Source organism: Nothobranchius furzeri, chromosome 13 (assembly GCF_043380555.1).
Source record: "Nothobranchius furzeri strain GRZ-AD chromosome 13, NfurGRZ-RIMD1, whole genome shotgun sequence".
Lineage (NCBI taxonomy): Eukaryota > Metazoa > Chordata > Actinopteri > Cyprinodontiformes > Nothobranchiidae > Nothobranchius > Nothobranchius furzeri.
The window spans coordinates 57,027,422-57,034,921 of NC_091753.1; positions in this window are offsets into that span (position 1 = coordinate 57,027,422).

Sequence of the window (7,500 nt, forward strand, 5' to 3'; positions counted from 1 at the left end):
AAGCACGCAGCGACAGTGGAGAGGAAAACTCTCTTTAAACAGGAAGAAACCTCCAGAAGATAAGCAGCCATCCACCATGACTCACTGGGGATGGAGAAGTCAGATCAGACACACATGCACGCACACACGCAAACACACACACACACACAACAGGTAAACTAGTAGTAGCACATTCCATATCAATGTTATTATTAGGAGAGGGAGAATGTTTAAGTGGTTAGCAGCAGTGTGCTAGACGATGGCCCCCTCCATGAGGCCACCACAGCTAAGCAGAACATCGTTGTAGATTCTTCTGGGGAGAAAAACACTTACAGAGAAAATAAAGTTAACAGCTGAAATAGCAGAAAACAATACAGTTAAAAAGCAGATTGTAGAAGAAAGCAGTAGAGTGTGGAAAGTGGTCAGTGTGTCCTCCAGCAGTCTAAGCCTATAGCAGCATAACTACAGAAAAAAAAGTCAGGATAAAATTGGAGGCATGTGGGAGGCAGGGCAAGGAAGACCGGACTTTCCCGACTGCATTCACACCTGTACACTCTACCTCAGATTTAAAATTAGCTACAAAATCTACATTTAATTAATTAATTTAATTAATTATTTTCTCCTGCTGCTGATGAACTAAAATGTTTCGGCCCAGATGTTTTTTTAATTATTTATTTCATTTATTATTAAAATAGAAAAAAATAACAATACTAAGAATAAAATGAGGTTTCTCAAACAAAGAAAATGAAAAGGGAACAGAAAGAAGAAAACTTATGTTATCTGCCCCCTTTTAACTAAAATTACATTTTTACACTGAAATAACAATAATTATAAATTAGCCTATACAAAGGAATTGCTTGACTGGTTAGCTGACTAGAGTTCAATTTGTAAAGAAAAAAGAAAAAAAAACAGTCATAATAATTCAAAAAGCAAAAGGATTTTTGCAAATATACCTATTCATACACGTATACATTAAAGTGCATCGCATCAGGGGCGTGTCCAGGGAGTGGCCTGGGGTAGCACATGCCACCCCAGGTGCCACCCCACTAAGTTCCAGTTTAAATTGACTTTACTTTGTCGACAAAAGTCTTGGGTTGTAAGACTGGGTTGTGGGGGGGGGGGGGGGGGGAGGGGTTGTGGGGGGGATCTCGCACAGGGCGCCATTTAGGCCAGCTCCGCCTCTGGTCATGCAACAAGAAGTGACTTGCTAACCACCACAAAAGTAGAAGTAGAAAAAAATGGTGATTGTGCAATGTGAAACTCAAAAATTCACTAGAAAGTAAATAAATAAATAAATAAGCATAACCATTGGTGCCATCCATGAAGAAACAAGTGCCCCACATGGGCCACCCCATTTTAAAAGTCCTGGACACGGCTCTGCATCGCATGCCCATATGGTCGCACATACTTCATTTATACATATACATATAGATATACCGGTACACACGTATCCACTACATATACACATAAACAAACATACATACATATTTATACATACACACATGAATATACCTACACATATCTTCTATTGCTTTATTTATTTATTTATTTATTTTATATAATTGATTTACATGTATATGATTCCAGTATTTCATTTTTATTTAGTTTTTTGAAAGTAAATATCGTTTTCGCATCCTTGATTACATTACCTAGCTTATTCCATATTTTAACTCCATATATAGAGACACAGCGCTCCTTTATAATTATTCTGTGCTTAGGTATTGTAAATAATTCATGTCCTTTTAGTTCATATTTACTCTGTCTTTTTATAAATCTTTTAAGTATATTTTTAGGAAGTTTTTTTTGTTTGCATTATACATAAATATAGAAATATTGTAGTCCTCTAGGTCATAGAATTTTAATGTTTTTGTTTTTATGAACAATGGGTTAGATGGACCTCTGTAATCCTTGTAATGATTCTTATTGCCTTTTTTTTGTTTGTTTTTTGCAATATATAGATAGAATTTGTATGATTTGTATATGTTGTGCCCCAGATTTCTATACAATAGTTCAAATATGGTGCAATAAGTGAATTATATAATAAATATAGGGAGCTATCATCCAGTGACAATTTTACTCTATGTAACATTGCAGTTGTTTTAGCTATTTTAGTTTTCACATTGTTTATATGTGATGTAGCTTTAAAGGAACTTTTTGGATTTTTGATTTTTTATGCTCGTGATTGCCCCCTCAGGCCAAAAGCGTAATGGCAGCTTCAATAGTAGGCTCGTGCACGAGGCGTGCATGCTGTACGTGCACACTCCTTAACGAAAATAACAGCTGAGACAGTCCCGTGTGTGTGTGTGTGTGTGTGTGGCCCGGAGGACAGAGGACAGGAGAACACAGCAAATGAATAAAAATAATGTCCCTCTGTCTCTGCAGCTGCACTTTCTGGATCAGCCGGCCGAACGTGCAGTGTGTGTGTGTGTGTGTGTGTGTGTGTGTGGCCCGGAGGACAGAGGAGGGAGAACGCGCAGCTAATTAATGAAATAATTTGGTTCTGTAGCTTTCTCTTCAGCACAGCCGACAAAGGTTTATGATGGGTCAGTCCTCCTGCATGCTCAGATCATTCCCTTCCCTTGCTTGAAAAAATTGTTCCGAAATGAGAGTTGAACCCACATCTTTTTTATCTGTGAATTCAATGCCGTTCGGCGAGTCTCAAAAACAATTAGGGCATCTTACTGTAAAAAAAAAATTCATTAATGTAAAATAGAAACTCCAAATAACAAACTTTATTCACACCCGGAATCGAAACCAGGTCTCCTTCATGAGAGTCGGACATCTTTCTAAGTGAGCTAAAGTGCCAGTGACGTCTTTTGTATCTGTAACTTTTATATCCTTGATGACAGCTGAAACAACGTTCAAAGAACGGTTCGGAGTGAAAATGGCTATTTTGTTGCTAATTTGCAGGAAATATCTAGAAGAAAGTTCTACAGAAAGTAGCTAAGGGTCCTCAGAAATGTAGCTAGCTTTGTCACTAGGCGTTAGGAACAGCGACAAAGTGGCACTGCCTCTCTCTCTGCTGCTAAAGCTACGGATAGCAAATGCTACGGGCGATGCCTGAGCGTGAACGCGCATGAAGCAGCCTGCTCGACCCGAGCATCTCTCTTTTTCTGTGATTTTACAGAAAAACAGGCAATCACAGTAAAAATGCCAGGGCTCATTCTACAGGACCAGGGCATTGCAGGAGAACGTATGAAGAAGACATTTATTATTTCTATACATGTTTTGGCTGTCACACTTCCATATAGTTCCTATAAACAGAGAGATTAGATTAGATTTAGAGATTATCAGCTGGTGATCAGCTGGTGAGTCCCTTCCAGTCTGAAACTGGGTTCTGTGTTTGAAATGTGACGGCCCACAGGCGAGCAGAAATAAACTCACAAGACAAGTTTGCAGAAATCTTCTCAGATTTCCCTTGTAGGTTTACTCTATTTCCAGATTATTTTCTTCAGATTACAGATGAAACTCTGTGATCATCCACCAGGTTGGTGAGATATTTCTCTAAAGCAGCTGAGGGTGAATGTTAGACTCAGCTGTTTTATTCCTGATTCTGATTCTGTTTACGTGGCAGGAGCATGTCTGATCCCCAAAAAGAACCCGGTTCTCAAAGCCAACAGAACCGGCTCGATGGCTGCACAAATGTTTCATTTTGTAGTTTTTAATTTCAAAGAGATGATGGGATTTGTGAAATCAAGACTTTTAGACAGAAACTTCAAACTTGTGCTGAAAACTGCATCGAGGTGTGCGTTACCCTGATAATCATCCAAACTGAACTGTTCCTGGAGCAAACTTCTTCAGTTCCCGCAGAACCTGCAGCCTGCCCAGAGGAACGTGCTGGGACCTGCTGGAACTGACAGGTTGAGTGACTCCTGCAGCAGCCGGAGTCTAAATGTGAAGCAGATCCTGCAAACAGGCCCTTCAGGAAAACTGTCTCCGCTTCACTTTTCCTGTAATCTGTAAATCAAACAACACTTCCTCAAGTTTCTGATTCTGGTTTCTGTGGAGGGGTTCCCCCAAATGGTGACATCAAGTTTACTTTCCCAACAGTGGGGTGTGCTGACCTTTCACCTCTGGCTTGGATCTGTGGATGTTTGGGTTTGTCCAGAGGTTACCTTCTGTCTCACTGGTGAGGAGTTCTGTTTAAAGTTTGCAGAACTTCTTCTAGATCAGGGTGAGGGTATCTCCTCATGAACAGGAACCACAAAACCTGACTGACCCTCCAAAATAAGAGTTAATTTCTAGAAATTAAAGGGATTAAAGCACAGCTGACCTGCTTGTTTATATCACCGACTGTGCAATAACCTTTCAGCTTTTTCAAAATTTAGATTAAAAAATTTAATTTTTTTTTCTGTGAGTTTAATATTTTCTCATAAAAGCAGAACAATAATACTTGAAAATGCACAAAAGGTTCATTTCCTCTTCCGGCTCTTGGAGGGTGCAGACGCTTTTTTCCTCCTCTCCTCCATATCTTATCCTCAAGGCCCTTTGTCTGTCTCTGTGTGCTGGGTGCACGGCTGCTTCTGCATTTTTCTGGAAACTGGAAATTGAAATACACTTAAATGGATCTCGTTAGCTGGTCTCTCAACGCGGTTGATAAAATGTTTTCAACGATGAGAACGGGAGAAGGGGCTCCTGGATGCCCCGCCGGCACAGACCCAGTTGGACACATCATGGACTTCTGGAAACAGTGGAACTTGATTTGTTTATCTCAGCTGTCTGTGGAGGACTCTGAAGACGTGTGGATATTCGTGGTGTTGGTTTCAGGTTTCCTGCCTTGGAGGCTACCTGGCTTACCGGAAAATGAACGAGCTGTCGAGGAATACTGGCCTGATCCCGGAGCTCAGAGATGGTTTGCACCATGCTGTGAATTCACAGACTCACATAATTGTCGAGATGAATCGTAAGTTTGGGACTTTGGCGGAGATTAATTCATTGGCACAAAATATGGATGCCATCAAGGATAGAGTGGACGAATCAGCACGGATTGGGATAGATTAATGTCCATTATTGGGATTTTGAGAGGTTGAGGAGAAACAAACTGTAAGACAGAGAGGAAATTATCTCTGTCTGGCCCCAAAACATTTTCTAATCGGAATCTGGCGCCCTTGAGCCTACAAGGCTCCAACGAAAACTCCCCTTTAGAAGATATGGGGAATATGCCGTCGCTATGGCAACTCAACTCTGTCTCCTTTCCCAGCCTGGGCGGGACTGTGGGAAGGCCGCTGAAACCCTCCAACCCTCAATGCTCCTCCCCCTATCCACACTGAGGTGACATGTGCTGCTTATCGTGGCTGCAGGAACTGAAGTGGGGATAGTCCCAACCACCACCCCACCTAGTGGACACTTATGTTGTGTTGTCTGAAGTCTGTTGCATATCTGTCTGAGGTGTTTTTTGCAGAGCAAAGCTGCCCTCCCGGTGGAGGGTAACTCTGAAGTGCCTTTTTTTCCCTCCACCTGAACCAATCCTCATGTAACCCTCTGATCTCTATTAAGGTAGCGCGACTCAGGGTTGCGAATGACCACAGTCACCAATTCTTGTCATGTGTATTGCCCATGTATGTCTGATCTCTGAATTGTGTGTACTGGAACTCTTAATTTCCCTCTGGGATTAATAAAGTATCTTTGAATTGAATTGATTGAATTTAACAGCAGTAGCTGAGGAGGTAGAGTGGGTTGTCCAATAATCGGAAGGTTGCAGGTTCGATCCCAGTACTGACCAGAGAATGCTGCTGTTGTGTCCTTGAGCAAGACACCTAACCCACCTTGTCTGCTGTGGTGTTCAGAGGGACTGGTGGCGTCTGTGCTCAGCAGCCTCGCCTCTGTCAGTACGCCCCAGGGCAGCTGTGGCTACATCGTGGCTCAAATGAAACCTGTGCAAATACAGGCAGGTTACCGTTTAATTTAGAAACACATTTCTGCATAGAAAAAATAAATATACACTTCATGCCTACTAACGTACAATGTAAGCTTATTAAAAAATAACAGTAAATAAATATAATAAACAAAAGAAACTTCATTATTAATTTGTGAAAATTCAAACAATTAAAATTGTTTAGAAAAGTTGCATGGAAAATGGAAGAGGCAGCTTCTTCAATGAGTTTAAGGTAGTTTTGGTTTGTCTCCTTTCAGATTCACGTCATCACAAGTCTAAACCCCGTCTTTCCACCGGAGCCGTCAGCAGCGCGAGTCGGCCGCGTCTCAGGAGCAGCATGTCGCGGCCTTTACTCACCGGTTCTATTTTCTACACGCGACGCCTCTGAAACGGGTCAAGTTCGACAATTTTGGGGAAGGAAAGACAGGAAATCGGACGCGGAAACGGAGCGAAGCTCCCAAGATTTTCAGAATAAAGAAACATACTTCCTTCCGGTTGCTTTACTTAAAAAAAAACATTACTAACTGTGTGGCCCCGTGAGAAGTTATCACCTAGCTAGCGGTCTCCTTTGTTTTTCAGGTCCGTATTGGCGATTATAAAACGGACAGAACATAAAACACAAACCTTTTGGAGCCATGTTGTAATTTTCTCCTGCTTGTTGTTGTGTTTACTGACGAAGACACTCGGTGACTTCGTGCTCTGTCGGTGGCGGCTGCTCCCCTGCTGCTTCGCGTCTCGTGGGAAAGGCCAAGCAGCAGCTTACGCGAGCAAGACGTGCTGCTGCAGTAACGTGCTGCTGACGGCTCCGGTGGAAAGAAGGGGTGAGGAGACACTTCCGAAAGCTCAAGGGCCACACATGGCCCCAGATCAGATGACACAGTCGTTCAACATCTGAAACCTGATTGGACGAGAAGCTAAACTCCAGATATTTCTGCCTGCAGGTTTGTTAAACAAGCAAAAATCCTCCTGATAAAAGCTTTTATTTTGAAATTCTCGTTTTCCTCTTAAGAAGTGATTATGATATATTTTTGCGTTTTAACTCAAGTTTGTGATTAATTGCTTACAGGGTTATTATTATTAGGTTCACAGATGTTCTGTGTTTGGATTATTATAGCAGGAAAACTGCAACTTCCTTTGAAATCTGTGAGTCAGAAAGTTAAAAGGAGCTGTGATCATCTTTGGGTGAACTCGGGCCAACAGCTGTTTAAGGCATTTATTAAACACATCTAGAGGAGTTGTTTATAGAAACAGGAAAGCTGGAGAATGAGGAGTTGTTTAAATATTTACTGTTGAAGGAGGCGGAGAACGGAAATAAAGCAGAAGAACGGGAAGCTTGTTGACGTCCTTCTGTTGCTTCCATAGAGCAGACTCGCTCTGTTGTAACTTTTGTAAGTGCTCACAATAAATAAACAATAACATTCGAAAATGCACCAAAGGTGCACAAAAGGGCTTGCTTAGTATGAGGATTGCTGTAAAGACTCTGACACTAGTCAGTGACTCGATGCAACCTGCTGGGTTCCTTATACAGGAAACTTTTTTCTGATTGGCTTAATGAACTGGGGTCTCATTTATCAAACATTGCGTAGGATCCTTACTAAAACGTACTTAAACTCAGCAAAAAAAAATGTACTTAAGCCAAGTAGGTT